The following is a 16,030-nucleotide window of genomic DNA, read 5'->3' on the forward strand; positions in this document are numbered from 1 at the left end:
CTCCATGGTCTCTGCTGGGCTCTGGGAGGCAGCCGCGGCCACGCACCCAGGGGTTTTTACCACTCTCTCCATTCAGAGCCCTTGCTGTCCGTCACCTACCTCCTACCAGCTGTGGGGCAAACCGTGACCTGCCCCGGGCAGGCTGGCCAGCCGAGGCTGACAGCAGGGCCCGATCCACCGAAGTGATGTGGACAGCGACTGGCAGAGGACCAGGGTGGCACCCATGCCAAGGGGCACTTGTGCCTTGCTGTTGTGGTCGGTTCCAGAGGCGGCAAAGGGGTGACAAGCACAGACGGCTTTAGCCGCTACTTAGAGAACAAACGGGACTTGGCACTCATGGTCCTATTTACATTCACACGGATCTCACGGCAACCAGCACATGGCAGAAGGGGAAGGGGAAGTTTGGGCAACAGAGACGATCTGTTGCCAGGGCCTGGGATCAAAGCCAGAATGGCTGCCACCCACCCAGGGACCTTCCTCTCTCCGTGGTCGCTCTTTGGGACAGGGTAGGAGGAGCCCGTTGGCTTAGGGGGCTGTGGTGACTGAACTGAGGGGCCCGCGGCTTCTCAGGAAGGGAGAAGAACCAGCCTCGGCACTCAGGCTGGTCTTCCCTGAATGGTTTATAAAGTGCCAGGATGTCCACTGTCTTCATGGAACCAAGAGGTCAGCACACAAGTGAGGCTCAGAGAGTGAGGTGACTTAGTTGCCCAGAGACCCACACCTGGTGTGGTAGGCTAAGTACTGGCATCCAGAAAGTTCTGTGTCCTAGTCTCCGGAAACTGAATGGCATGTAGTCAAGGGGAGGCTGCAGATGTGACTACGGATCTCTCTAGAAGCGGGGACCATCCTGGACTCTCTGGGTGGGCCCTAAATGCCGTCACAAGCGTCTCGATAAGGGAGAGGCGGAGGTGGTTTGACAGGGACAGAAGAGAGCCCGGAAGCAGGGCCCCCCTCCCTTGGAGGCAGGGCCCTGAAGTGAGGAATGCAGGTCTTTGGCACAAGCTGGAAAGGGCAAGGAAACACCTTCTCTCCTCACAGCCTCCAGAGGCAAGCCGCCCAGCTGACACCTGGACCAAGTGTGCATGGTGAAGGCTGGGAGGGCTTCACGGGGAGACAATGGTGGTTCAGGAGCCGGAAGTTGCTGGAAGCCACCAGCTAGAAGTCCCTTGCTTGAGGCGCGTCATAATGATTTACCCGATCGCTTCAAGGAAGGGACTAGAAGCATGGAGGCTGTGGCCGGTCCTTGGCCCAAGTGGTTGGGAGTCGGTCCATTGCTGACCGAGACTGGACCAGCGGCTTCTAGATTCTGGCTGAATTCCTGTGTCCCTGCCAACCCAAGGCAGCTTCTGTTTGACTCAGGCTCCTGTGGCACTGATGTGAGCACAGTCCACGAGGGCAGCTGGGGACAGCTTTCACGCTCTGGTGGCTGTGCAAACCAGCCCTTTCCCCTCAGAGAGAGGAGAACTTTGGCAAACTTCTGAGGCTTTTCCTTCCCTTGTGGCCTAACAGCAGTAGGCAGACCGGGCTGCTCTGGGAAGGAGGGAGCCCCACGTTCTTCCCTCCCCGAGGTCCCTCCCAGCGGCCACAGTAGGTGGTGAGGGAAAGTGTCATGGCTGACAGCTGGGTGGCACTTGGCGATGTGAAAATTAAAACCACCGGGAACTGTCGGCATTCCTTCTCTCCTCTCCTCTCCCATCTCCCCTCCTCTGAGCTTCTCTCTGTTCTTCTCCTTCCTCCGTTGCCTTTTTCCCTGGTTTGTTGTATAGCCCTCATATTCCTCGCTCTGACAACTCTCTGGTTGACGGTTGGATTTCAGAACTTTTAAGAACTACTTTGAATCCTTAAGGTGTCTACAGACTGCTCAATTTGAGCAATGGCGGGGATGGGGCGGGGATGAAGAAGAGATTGCTACCCCCCACCCCCGCCCAGTAACCCCAGCATCTTTACTTTGTGCGTCCCAGAACTTGGGCAAGTCTGAAAATTTAATTAATTAATTAATTAATTTAAAGAAAGCAAGCAAGCTTGTAAGCAGGGGGCGGGGGGGAGAGGGGCAGAGAGATAGGGAGAGAAAGAATCCCAAGCAGCCTCCATGCCCATGCCCAGTGCAGATCTCCCGACACAGGGCTCAATCCCAGAACCCTGAGATCATGACCAAAGCCAAAAATCAAGAGTTGGAAGCTTAACCGGCTAAGCTACCCAGGTGTCCCGAAAAATTCATTTTTATTCCCAAACTCTATTTCTAGTGGGCGCTTCCAAGTCATTTTCTTCGCTCTGCAGTGACTGGAATGGAAATGGCACGGGGAGGAACCACAGGGTCTGTTTTTGAGAAACTGCCAGGGCGCCGCGAAGAAGGGGTGTGCGCGTGCCAGCTCGCGCGGGGACCGCGGGCTCCCGCGGCGGGGCACAGCGCGGGGCCTGGGGGTTGGTCGGAAGTCGGTGCCGATGCCCGCTGGCTTCAGGCCGCGGAGCGTGCGGCGGCGGAGCTGTGGGCGGAAACCCTGTTCAGTAAATGGAATCTTCGACCCTCCCGGGGCTCCGTCTACTGCCGCCTCAGGAGAACTGCTTTTATGAAGCAAAGGGTGTCCTTGTAATGCAAATCACCACCCCTAATTGGCCCGCTTTGTAACTTAGGGGCCTTCAATTGCTTAAGGGGACCGGGTCCCTTTATCGCTATAGTACGTTTTTATTTTGTTTCGCGCAAAGCTAGGAAGCTGCCAACTTCAACTCGGACCTCGCCGCTGCTACCTCCGGACCCGGAGAAGACCCTCTCGCACCCCTGGGGCAGGCCCGGTCCCCGGCCACCGCCTCCCCTCCCCTGCCCAGTGCAGGTTTGTGCCGAGCACTTAATCGGGAAGCGGGGAGTGCAGGTGGCACTCCGTACCACCTGGAGCCATCTCGGAGAGAGTGCCCGCGTCCTCTGAGGCCTGCGAGGAATACCAATTGCATGGTTACCGGGCCCCCTCAGGAGCCCACAAGAGGAAATTAAAAGGCATGCACACGCCTGGAATAAAGGGCCCTCTTCTTGTAGCTAATCACCGAAATTGGTCACTGGGTTGTCCCCCCCCCCCCCCCCCCCCCCGGTGACAGACATGGTCTTTCTCCTGTTCTGTTCCATCACTCCGTTCTCAGAAATGTGGGAGGGGGAGCCCAAGCTCCGCAAGGGCTCCCCCTCCCAGGGCCTTCCAGCCCCAGCCCTCCCTTTCTCCCCAGTCCCTGCTTCTCCCAGCGGTAGGGACGACAGTTAGTCCCATCCCACGCGAGAGACAGATCAGTCCTAGCCCCAAGGCCATACAGGTGGGAGGAGCGGCCAGGCATTTCAATGAATGCCTCCTGCCGGGACCCTGCAGGTTGCAAAACGCCTCCACTTCCCTCTGTGCATGCGCTCCACACCCCCACTGGTGCGCGGCAGCCACTTGCCCTCAGTGAAGGGGCCTGAAGTGACAGACATGGTCATCAGGGGCTTTCATTTCAGGGCCAGGACCAGGACCTTCTGTGCTCCAGGGCCTGCTGCCTCCTACTGGTGTATCTTGGGCCCCCGTCCCCATCAGACAATGGGAGAGTCTCCAAGAGGAGTCTGAGCAGCCCCACAGGGCAGGAGCTGGAGCCCAAGACTCCAGTGGCTTCGAGGAGGGGCTTCTACTTCACTGTCCCAGCAGCAAGCACTCTGGACACCAGCTGAAAACGAGCAGGAGGGAGGCCTCAGGAAGAGTCTCCCTTTCCCCTGCCAGGCTAGCCACTGGGGTTGGGGCATCTAACCTCCAGGTGTTTCCCCGCGAGTTCTGGAGAGTCTGTACAAGCTGTGGTCTTGCCTCCTGTTGTGGCTGTGGGCACTTGGCTCTCAGTGTCCTATGGGTGGCATGGCCTGTGATCTTGGGGTTGACACGAGATCCTAACGTTCACACCATCGCGTGTTGAACGGTGGCCCCCGGAAGATATGCCTGCCTGAACCCTGTGAACATGACCTTATTTGAAAAAGGGTCTTTGTAGGCGCAGTGAAGTTAAGGATCCCCAGATGAGATATTGGAGAGGGAGGAGATTGGAAACCACAGGGAAGAAGGTGACAGAAAGCTGGAGATGACGAGAGGTTCTCCCTCAGAGCCTTCGGACAGAGCAGGGCCCTGTGAACACCTTGATTTCTACTCTGGCCTCCAGAGCTGGAAGAGAATCCATCCATCCATCCATCCATCCATAATTTTCTGCATAAATCATACATTTCTGTTGTTTTAAGCCATCAAGTTTTTTAACATTTGTTTTGACAGCCACGGGAAGCCAGTGTACATACCACAGAGAGGGGAAGGAAGGAGGAGGAGGGAGAAGGAGGAATGGAGAAGAAACCACCACCAGTCCCAAAGCTAACACTTGTGAGCATCTGCCGAGGGCCCAGCAGGCCCTTTCCTGGCCAAGGGGCCTTCCTTTGGCCCCAGGGAGTCCGGACAGGGGAGTCTGGCCAGGAGCCCAGGCAGCAGGACAGCATGCCTGCCTTAGCTTAGCTTAGACCTTAGCTTGGCTAAGCCTTAGCTTAGACCAGCACAGCTCAGGGGCCACTTGCTGGGCTGCTGATGGGTTCAGGCAAGAGAAGACAAATTTCTGACCTGCAGGAGATACCATGCGGCCAGCTGGACCCAGCACCTCCTAGCGTCCCCGGCTCCTCCCCAAACACAGCAGAGCTGGCCCCACAGGAGAGCAGGAGCCCTGGGACACACTCGGGGCACTGGTGGATCTCTTTTTTTTTTTGTCACCCCTTTGCACACAGGTGTTCCTCCTGTTGTGACTCCCGTCGGACAGAAACAAGGGGCTAGGAAGCCAGAGTAGGGACTCGGGAGGTGCGTGCCAAGATAATTTTCAGAGCCCATGCCCTCTCCCAACTTAATGCTGCGACGCTTGCCCCGCTCCACGGACACTCTCAACGCAGTTCTGCCGCTGCGTTATTTCTTCCTGAAAAAGGATTATCAAATTATTTGCATCCTAGCCAGGACACTGTCCGAAAATCGAGGACAAGCAGTATTTCGGTGACATGGAAACCTGACTTTGGCTTTCTGTGCTGTTCAGGATGGGCTCTGAGGAGTTCGTGTCCATCCTGTCCATTAGGAGCAGCTGATTATCTAAGCTTGCGATAGCCAAACACACCCACAGCTTTTCTTCAAAATAAATAAATAAATAAATAAATCTTTCTTCCTGAAATCCTTGCAGGAGAAATGACTTTTTATTGCAGCTGCAGGATTCTCTAGCCCCCAGCTTGTCGCTGTGTTTTTATAATATCATGCTTGAGAGAGGGGAAATTGGTAGCGGGTTCTGTGTGTAGTCATGTCAGAGCCCAGCTCGGGTCCCAACATTATGGCCCTGGTCTCCTATCATGATTATTTGCATGTCTCGTGCTTCACGAGACCAAGCTGTGAGCTCCAGAGGAGGGCAGAATTTCTGTCCTTCTCACCGCTGCACCCTGGACCCCTAGCACATAGTATGCTCTCAAGATTTGTTTCGTGAGTGAATGAACGCGTTTACTGGGAACCGAGGCTCAGAGCAGGTCACAAGCAAGTAGAAGGCAGAGCCCGGATGTGATCCTAGGCTGATGTCACAGTTCCGGCTCTGCCCCCTCGCCCAACCGTAGTGACGGCAGGGTGGAGTCCTTGGGCTGATGCTCCCGTGGGAGCAGGTGGGCAGAGGCTGGGGGCCGAGAAGAAGCTGGGGACAAAACCAGCCAGTCCTTGAGTGGGCGGAACACAAGGGGCGACTGAGGATGGCTCCCCCCACCCAGGGCTGTGCGTCCTGAGGAGGGCCTGTTAGGGAGGTTCTGGGCACAGACTCCAGGGGCGCTGTTGAGTTGGGTTTGGGTATGATGTCTACCCATGGTCTTGGGGGTGGGGGCGCGGGGGGCTTAGGTTCCAGCAGCCAGAAGAGCTGAGAGGGAGATGTCTGGCTTTGGTTGAAACAAGGAGGAAGCAGGAAGGGGGCTTGGGAGACATCTGCACAACCTTGGGCAGTCTGGGCAAGATCTGCGCTCATCTCAGGTGTCAACAGAGTGAACCCCAAGTCCCTGTGCCAAGACAACTTTGCCAAGACAAGGGGGTCCCTGACAGGTTCTGGACTGAGGGCACTGTGCAGAAAAAGAGCAGCAGAGGCGGCCAGGGCAGGAGTCGGGAACTTTGGAGGCCATGTGCTATGCTGGCTGACTCTGGACCCCTTCCCTCTCCGCTGGCTCCACCCACCCAGCCCCCTGCAAACTGGTTAACTTCTTTGCCAACTGAGCAATGGGAGAAGCAGAGAGATACACACATCGCCTTTGATTCCTTTCTGCAGAAATCCGTTGTGTATCTTACCATGTGCGAGGTGTCGGGGACTGGAAGGTGAGTTCAACTCCATCCCCCGAGGAGAGAGACTCCTGTTAGGAGAATTGGCCAGGCTGATATGGACCCGTGGACCCTCGAGAAGGGACTAGGGCAGAGCGTCATTCTCAGCTCTGCAGGACTAGGAAGGCTTCTAGGAAGTGGTGAGCTGAGCCTGGAAAGGTGGAAGGAAGGTGAGCAGGTGTGGAAAATATCCTAGGTGAGGAAGAAGTGAGCTGAGGCCCAGGGACAAAGGAGACCAGGGTATGCTGGGGAGAAAGGGGACGAATACGGGGTATGGATGCACGTGAGGATGGGTGGGGGAGTGGGGGAGAGCGTGGCTAGAGAGGTAGGCTGGGCCACGGGATGCTGAGAGCCGAACTGAGTGGCTCAGATAGTATCTCTCAGGCACTAGGGAGCTGTCAAAACCTTGTGAGTAAGGGCAGAACCCAAGTTGGCATTTCCTTCCTTTCCTTTCCTTTCCTTTTCCTTTCCTTCTCTTCTCTTCTCTTTTCATTTCTTTTCTTTCTTTTCCTCTTCTGTTTTCTTCTCTTCTCTTCTTTTGCCTTTATTCTTTTACTTACTTGGCCAGGGTGGTTTTGTGGTTGTGATCCGATTTGGGAAAAGGGTCTTTGCTGATGAAATCAAGTTAAGGATTTCAAGATGAACTGGAGGGGGGTAGGCTAAATCCGATGACAAGTGTCCTAAGAAGAGGAGTGACGCAGGGGAGAACAAGGAGGCCATTGAAGATGAGGCCAGAGACCGGAGGGATGCGGCCACGAGCCAAGGCGCCACCAGAAGCTGGAGGTTGTGAGGAACGATCCTCTCCTAGAGCCTTCAGAGAGAGCACGAACCAACCGGGTGACACCTGGATTTCAGCCGTGTGGTGCTTTCTCCAAGACCATGCAGGGTTCCCATCTGCCTTCCCTAGGAGACTGTGCAGTTACAGAAGGCAGGGGCCATGTCTTTCTTGTCATTTTGGGCCCAGCAGGGAACCCAGGCCTGGCCCATAGTGGGCACTTGGTGAACGTGGGCCGAGTGAAGTCATGGGGGCCACAAAAGCCGAGAGACCCCAGGGCCCTGTGTACACCAGGCACCATCTGCCGTACATACATGGCTGTTTGCCCTTTTGTGTTCCTCGATCCACAGATAGTAAAAGTATCGCTAGCTGTTACGTGGAGCCTGCAGAACGTTTTAACGCTGGAGTAGAGAGAGGAACGGTAGACAAGGCAATGAGGCCCGGCCCTGGGATTCTTCCTTTCTGCCACGGCCTTTGCCTAAGCCAGACTGGAAGAGTCCCAGGCCGCGGCCTCCAAGGCCAGCCCAGCTTCTCACCAGCCTGGCTCCCGGCCAGCCACTCTCAGCCAAGCGCAGAGCACCGGGCGGGCAGCGGAGGCCCGGGCAGCCCCGCCAGCAGGGGCGAGAGGAGACCAGCCAGCTAGGAAATAGCCAAGGAGTCTCCAGTCCCATCTGGCCACTTCCTCAACCTCAGTCCCCTGGTGACGAGGCCGATTTAGGATCTGCAGGCTGCGAAGAGCCTAGTCACAAAGAGCTGCTCCCGGGAGCGTCCCCGACCGCGGGGGAGGCACCTTTGCACTCTGCTTGCCCGGGGCTCCGTGCACATCCCGGTTCCAGCAGGGTTTCCCGGCTTTGGAGGATTGTTCGGTGCCTCAGGGCCCCCGGGGCCAGCGTGCTGGCTGAAGAGAAACGGTTTAGACAACTTGCTTTAAATAATCTGGCAAATGAATCTCCTTTCTTTATTCATTAGGGATATTTGCACCTAAATAGCCTCTTTGTTTCCCGCGATTTGGGTCCCCAGCCAAAGCAGGCGGGCACGGGGACCGACAGGGCCAGGGCTCGGGAGGGAGGGGAGATGCTTCTGCGAAGCCCAGAGACGCGCCAGGAGGGAGAGCCTTCCTCCGCCTCCAGCACCCTCTCTTACCTCCAAGGCGCCTCCAAGAGCCTCAAGCTCCAGGCTGAGGTCCGAGAGGAGTTTCCTCCGGCCCCCGAGGCCAAAAGCCAAGGCTATGAAGTCGTGTAGCTCTCGGATCACCTCCGGGCTTCTTGACGAGCTGCTGGGAGAAGGCGGACGGGGCAGGGTGGGGGGGTGGCGGACGCTGGTTTTGCTGCACCTGTGGCTTGTGGCCTGTGGCCTGAGACCCGCCTGAATGGCCCCTGGCCCTCACCAAACTGTGCGGGGGCCCAAGCGGCCTCTCTCTGACAAACACTTCGGGAAATGAAGGCTGAGAAAAGAAAGGTGCCCCTCCTGGGTGCTTTGTTAACGGAAATCTCATGGAACCTCACATCCCTGGGGATGGCGAAACTCCCTGAACATACCTGTGATTGGAATTTTCTTCATTTTCTTGCTCCAGACCCCCCCCCTGCAAAATGGAGAAAAGGCTTCTCTACAATTTAGCTATATCTTCATTCAGTTTGTTTTATGAGCATGAAAGGTTGAAACAAAGTATCCAGATTACCTGTATTAATGAGATGTTTTACATTGAAAAAAACACACAAGAAAGTAAGTTGCAGAGTAAAATATGAAACTCAGCAGGTTTGGAGTTTCTGCCACCAAGCTATTCAAAAAAATAATAATTAAGACGCAAACAGTAAACTGATTCTATGCATAAATTAGAGCGATCAAAGGCGAATGTTTGCTTTTAGATTATGATGTATGTCGATTTAGCTGTAAACTATGAGCTAAACCTGTGCTCTCCTCAGGTGCGGAGGCTGGGCCAGGGTGAGGGGGCAGGTAACCCAGGCAGGGGCGGCGGTGGTGGTGGTGGCTTCCTCCCCCCGCAACGCCATCGGAGGCCTAGAGCGAGCCAGCAGATGCCTGGTGCCGAGAATGCACAATGCGAGGCAAAAGGGACCATTAGAGCTGTCAGACTCCACAGAAACCCCCCTTCCCCACCGGGAGTGCACACTGCTGGGTGCCATTAGCGAGGCAAAGAGACCTCGTGGGAGGGGGAGGGGGCGGGGATTTCAGTGGCTTTCCTCCTGTTAAGTTCTGAGAAGCCCGCAAGCCAGTCTTGCTCTAGGAAGAACTCAGTTGTGTCTACACACGTCCTTAAACTGTCTCCCGTTAGTAAGCTGCACAGACGGCAGCCAGTGCTCCGAAGAACAACAAGCAGGCCACTCGGCAGATTGCTAAAATGCTTACGGATAAGCATCCCCAAACATCGCCATTATAGCAGACCAAACACTGGGGCATCTGAGACCCAAACAGCTCTTGGTGGAGAAGTCTTAATATTGGGAGTCTTCCCAGTCGGCTTCAAAAAGCTGGGGTCAGACATGTGATCAGGGCCCAAAGCCTGGGCTGCGGCGGCGCTAGAGACAGGATTCCACTATCCACTGGGGCAACCCCTGCTTCTCATACCCAGCCTGACCTCTCGGTGGCCTCACTGTCAGCCCCTCTGGGGAGGCAGTGGTAGGACCAGAGTGGATGCAGCTGGACCGGCCCTCCCTCATCTAGCTCCACTTTTCACACCCACCCCACGGGGCCCTCTGTACCTGCTCAGAGGCGGGGTGCGGGGCTGGCCACGGACACTTGCAGGGTGGGGCAAGGGGAGATGGGGCTTCTGGGCCTGTGAATGACCCCTTCTTGCACCAAGGGGAGGAACCCTCGCCCTGGTTCTGGCCCAGCTTAGCCACTTGACGTCCGAGGGACCTCCGGCACCTTCTGTGGCAGGGGCAGGTTTGGAGTCTCTGTTTTCCCAGGTGTGAAACCTTTACATGATTTCCCTGACATTTTTCACGGGCCTATTCTGCCCTTGACTCATACTGATTGTCACAACGCACTGGCCCCTATAAGCTGAGGGGGTGGGGACATGGTGAATCCCGCCCCCCGCCCCCGGCAGCCACTCCCAGGGCCTCCCACTCAGGGCCGCCCTGCCCACAGCCTTCCACCCTGGCAGTCTCGGTGAGGTCCGTAACTACTGATTATTTCTTACTTTCAAGGCTGGAAATACACCAACTCTTTTTATCCACAGATTCATGGCTGTCCCTGGAGGGTTAAAATATAAATAGCAGTTTCCAAGTGTACCAGTAAATAGGAGAAGCGAAGCAAACAGCTTCTCAGCTGGCCTCCCAGCCCCTCAGCGGACCCTCTGCGTGCGTATTCTCTGGGCACGCTCCCATTTTGCTGAGGCCAGAGAGAGCCTGGTGAAGTGGGCTAAAAATAAAATGAACAAGAGGCAGCAAACAAGCAAAGGACACTGCCCAGGGACCAAGCCTGCGCCCCAGGAGCCCACACTGGGTAGACAAGAGGGGCCTTGGGCTGGCATTGCCCTGCGTGGGGGGAGGACGAGCTGCAGATGATACTCTTAATCAGCCCTACAGTGGGAGGGAGCACCCTGTCCCTGGAGTGGTGACAGGACGGAGGGATGGAGACCGAGGACCCAAGGCTGCCCGGGCTCCCATCCCCGTGCATCAATCAGGTGGCCAGAGCGGACCCAGGGTGGCTCAGGGGAGCCTGACGGTCCTGGAGCCCGGATCCCTGAGCCGGCCAGGCCCAGAGAGCCTGTGGGAGGGACAGGCAGGGCCCTTCGGGTCTGCCAGGTCTCTGGACCACGTCGCAGAACAGGCGGGGAGACCAGGCCCCCAGGGGGCAGGGGCTGCAGCCGGGGAGACAAGCAAGTCAGGGCCAGCCCGGGGACCTTGTGTCCTTGGCCAGGGCTCTCTGCGGAGTCTGGGAGCCTGTGGACTCCAGAGGACCCAGAAGCCCCATCCAAGCCCACCAGGAGCAAATGACCCGAGGCCAGAGCTACTGGGAGATTTTCTCATTAGGGACTCGGTTGGCCTGGTCTGCTGACCCCGGTCACCTGCCGAAGGGGACATCTGTCGAGCACACGGACCCTGGGAACAGTGGACACGTCTCAGAAGCAGCCACCCCGGTCCCGAGTGGGCCCTGGTGCCGGCTGATGGGGCTCTGCCAATGGGCACCCGTGGCTTTCCCTCCTTCCCTCTTTCCCTGCACCCTTCCTTCCCCCCCTCTCCACCCCCTTCCTTCCCAGGCTGTCAGAGGAATGCAGGGACAGGGCCTCAGCTCCGGGTCCCCTTTGCCTCCCACGTGAACGTCTGTCTGTCTCCCACGGCCCTTGAATCACGGGCTGCTCTCCACAAGCGGAAGGCCACTGCCACCTGTGGGCCTGTGGCTTCCCCAGCCCCCCTTGGTGTGGGGCCTCTCAGCAAAGGACAGCAGGCCACATGGGTCGCTGGCCCACAGGAAGGTCCCGGCCCAGGGGATGCACACATAGGGCCCTGGTGGCAGAAGCCTGCCCGCCAACACGGAGATGGCCCGTGACCCCAGTGTGGTGGGAATGCACAGAGGAGACAGCCAAGGGCTGCCATCCGGGGCCTCCCTCCTCACCGAGCCCTCTCCCCGTCCTCCTCAGAGGGCCAGCGGGGGCAGGTCCCATGGGGCAGAGGAGAGGCCCTAGAGACTGAGACCACTACGGGACGAGCCTGGGACGGACACACAGGGGCAGGAAAAGGCCCGCCTGGTGAGGGGCCCCAAGCCCCACTCGGGGCAGGCAGCTGGGCCCCACAGGACCCCACCCCTGGGACAGCGCGGGGGCCCGAAGCCCTAGACACAGGGCTCCGGGGCTCCAGAGGGGTCTTGTTGAACCAGAAACCCATGGAGGACCTGGGGACCAAGGTGACCAAGGAGGAGGTGGAGGGTGGGTGAGGGGCTCCCTGCGCGAGCTCACACGCCTTCCCTCTCACCCTAGTGCCAGAGTGGTATGTCCAACAGTCTTCCCCCTCCAAGGGACTAGGACCAAACCTGAACTTCAGCACCCTGCCCCCCCCCACCAAGGAAATGCCTGAAAGGAGTTCCTCAGTCTCTGGAGCCCAGCCCTGTCTTCCTAATTCCTCCCCAGGCCCCGGCCCTAGAATAACCCACAGGCTCCTCCATCTAGGATCCAGGTATGGATCTTTCACCTTTCCCCTCGGACCACACCCCTGATTCCCACCTAGCAATGGTGCCACTGGGAGCAGGTGAGAAGGCTGAACTCCTCTTGGGACTTGGCCTCCTCCCTCCCCTCCCCACTCACTCACATCATATCCCCCATACTGATAGGAAGCCTTTTACTCTCAACCTTACATACATTGAATGGCTTTGTGGGGCCTCCCCGGGGTCGGCGTCCTGCTTGGACTGTGGGACACTCACCCTTTATAGATAGTGAAATTCAGTCGAACCACAGAAATTTGCAATTAGAGCTCATGTGAGGTGTGTACTTATTTTGTTTTTCATGACGAGTTCTGGGGATTTTCCAGCATCCCGTTGTTTCACTGTTCAGAGCCCTTTTCCCTAAGCTGGACCCAGAGAGGACAGCCCAGCTGAGCCTTTTGGAATAGGGACTTCCCTCTCTGCGGCTCGTGGGATTGACTTCCATGAAAACGGAGACCCGTTTAGGACAAGAGTGGCCCTGTGGTCCGCTGGACCCCAGCTCTACGTTTCTTATCTGGTTTCGTGGAAGCTAAGTTTGGAAGGATCCTGGTCTTGGAGTTCCTCTTGGCCTAAGGGACCCATCCTCTTCACAATGTAGAAAGAAAAGATCAGAAACCGAACTACAGACAGTTGCTTGTGAAAAGGCTGTTCCCCTGCATTCCTCCAAGAGTTGCTGACATCTCGAAGCAAACAAGTCTGCCGAGGGACAATTAGGCTGATGCAGGCTCTCTGGATTTCCATTCCATTTCTTTTAACTGCCTCTGAGCGTGCTGAACTGCCAGCCCTGGGAGGTAAAATTGAACCCAAGGATTTTCCCAGCTCTCTGGAATGAAGTTTTTGCTTCTTTAATTAGAGTCCCAGAATGTCAAGCCTGCAGGGGCCCTTGGGATCAGCTGGCCTGTCCCCATCACAGGACTGACAGCCAGACTGGGAGGCCCAGCTGGGGTCCCACCCCTTCCTCCTCCCCTGCCAGGGCCTTTCCTGTTACACCTTCTGCTGCTAGTTTTTCCCTCTGAGTTCGACTTTTCTTGCAGACACACTAGGTGCTCAGTAGGTCCTCGGTAAAGGGAATCTGAGTTCTCCTGCCATCTCCCAGGCTGCAAGTCTTGGATCCACTAGGCATTTGGCCTTTGGAGTAAGTGGACTTCAAATTTCTTTCTCTAGACCCCAACACGCGCAGGAGACCACGCAGCGCCTCTACCTGGTTTTGACCGCTCCTGCTGGTTCAGTCCCAATCTTATTTGACACCTACATTCCTGTGCAGGGCACCTCTATTCTCTGAACATGCCAGGCAATTTCCCACCCCTGGGCCATTTCTCTTGCTTGTCCCAGACCCAGGTGCTAGTCAATCCTGGCTAGCCACCGAAACCCTTTTCCTTTTTCAAGGTCCATCTCTGGGATTCCCTTTTCTATGAAGCATTTCTAAAGAGAACTCCATCACCTTGCTCCCTCCTTCCCCCACAATTTACTCACTTATTCAACGGATATTTTAATGGGCGCTCACCGTGTGGCAGGCGCTGTTCTAGCCCCAAGAGGTACGGCACTGAACAAGTCTCTGCTCTCATGGAGCTCACGTTCTAGTGGCTAAGAGAGGCAACAAAGGGAAGAAGTTAATGATGTAGAATTTTGGAGGTGGAATTAATAGAGGAGTGAGTGCCTGGATAAGTGAGTGGATGAATGTGAACGACAGGGAGGGGTCTCCAGGCTCAGGACGCTTGTGGTTTTTAGCTTTGCCCAAACTCCCTTACACCTGAAAGCTGGGTGGCTTGAGCGTAGGATTTCTGAGGCCCAGGAGAAGTCAGCTGTGGCTCTCATGCCAGGGAACAAAGGAGAAGTGACTACAGAAACTCAAGATAACAACTTTGTGGCCCGTGCCACAGTTTGGCTTCAGTGGACTGGGGACTCTGGCTGTCTTTCAGGGGAAGATGTTTCTGGGCACCTAGCCTTCCTGATCCAACCCCTTCCTTATGCCCAGGATGTGCTCCCATAGCACCTTTGATTTCATGGCAAGCACCAGTAGTATTCAGAATGAGAGGCCTTTACATTTTCATATAGAAGAAGAAAAAGTAAACACCAACTCCTCCCTTAACCCATTCTTTGTTAAATATGTGTTGGAATTAGCTCGTTCTTATATAGCCAAATCCCTTCTAATTATTTGCCAAAGATTTTCATATCATTATTAACCAAGCAAATCTTATCTTAAATCTCAATTTTATTTGCTGTCTAAGAGATTAAGGGAATGATTTTATGACCTAAAATGTGAATGGTCTCTTTCTAAAAATCCGATTGGTGGTGTAATTGAGTTGTGAACACTGTTTTAGTTTTCTTACAACATATATAATCTGCTCTGGGATTTTATTTTCTCAAGAGACTTGGTTTATCTGCTCTTTATACACATCCAGTCTCTGTAAATATGCTTTTGCCTTTCCATAATACTATGAGACCTAAATGCTTTGGCACAGATCAGCAGGGGCAGGAGATGGAGAGGAAGGTTGCCATGCATTTCAACAGACTAGGCCGACAGAAAAAAAGAACATTTTAAGCATTTATAAACTATTTGCAATACCTTTTATTTATTTTGCTTTAAAGATTTTATTTTTTATTATTTTTTATTTTTTATTTTTTTACTTAAATTCAATTTAGTTAACATATAGTGTATTATTAGCTTCAGGAGTAGAATTTAGTGATTCATCAGTTGCATGTAACACCCAGTGCTCATTCCATCAAGTGACCTCCTTAATACCCATTCCCCAGTTACCCCATCCCGCCCCTCTCCAGCAACCCTCAGCTCGTTCCCTAGAGTTAAGAGTCTCTTAGAGTTTACCTCCCTCTCTGTAGATAATCTCTATCCTGAACGTGGGGCTGGAACTCAGAACCCCAAGATCAAGAGTCACATGCTCTATGGACTGAGCCAGCTAGGCACCCCTCAATATTAGATATGTTTCATAGTGTTCTGTGAATTAGCCTAGGGTTAATTGGGTTGTTGTTGTTTTTCAAGTTAGTTTTTCCTTTAGTTTTGGTCACTATTTTTTGTTGTTGCTGTTGTTTTAATCTGGGTGACCTTTGCCATTGGGAAGACAGTTGGCTTACTTTTCAAATGGTGTGTTCGGGGATGTCCTTATGATCCAGCCGGGTTTGGACTGCAAAGAGAATGCACTCAACACTACCCAAGGGGGCCTGAATATGACTCAAAGTCCCCCTTCAACTCCCAAAGCCCAAAGCCACGGGTGATGTGTCATGCTCAACAGCCTGGCATGTGGGCTCTGTGTGCAGTCAGGAGCACTCGGGCTCTCGGGAGCACCAACTGAACTTTTAGGACTGAACAGCAGAAAACACACTCCCCTGACTACTTTGTGGGTCTGTTTCATCAAACTAGAATCATCTCTCAGTTTCTGGGCCAGAAAGCTTAGCATTATCTTTCAGTCTCCAGCCCCCTTACTCTTCTACTGACTCGTAACAAAGTGCCATCATCTTAACTTTCTCTTCTCAGTGTCTCTTGGATGCATCCCTCCCTGTTTCTCCTGCCACCTCCTTCATCCAGGCCCCTGTGATCTCAGCTTGAACACCCCAATAACCCCTGTGTTCTTTTGTTAGCCTCATGCTCCCATTCTGAGACCCAACTTGACTCTCCATTCATCCTCCTAAGAATCTCTCTCTTTTGCTCCCTGACATGCTAGGAAACATTGTGCCCCACCCAACACCAACTTCAGGCTTTTCCAACTGATTTTCTAGATCCTTACTAATGTGGCTATAC

The 16,030-nt window shown here is 54.8% G+C and overlaps 1 pseudogene; it reads right to left on the reverse strand.

Moving 5' to 3' along the window:
• Positions 1 to 2,172: 2,172 nt before the first annotated feature.
• The window catches only part of LOC116859744, a 156,507-nt pseudogene continuing 142,649 nt past the window's right edge, over positions 2,173 to 16,030 (reverse strand).

The sequence above is a fragment of the Lontra canadensis genome, unplaced genomic scaffold (genome assembly GCF_010015895.1).
Source record: "Lontra canadensis isolate GAN:19392208 unplaced genomic scaffold, GSC_riverotter_1.0 scaffold161, whole genome shotgun sequence".
Classification (NCBI taxonomy): domain Eukaryota; kingdom Metazoa; phylum Chordata; class Mammalia; order Carnivora; family Mustelidae; genus Lontra; species Lontra canadensis.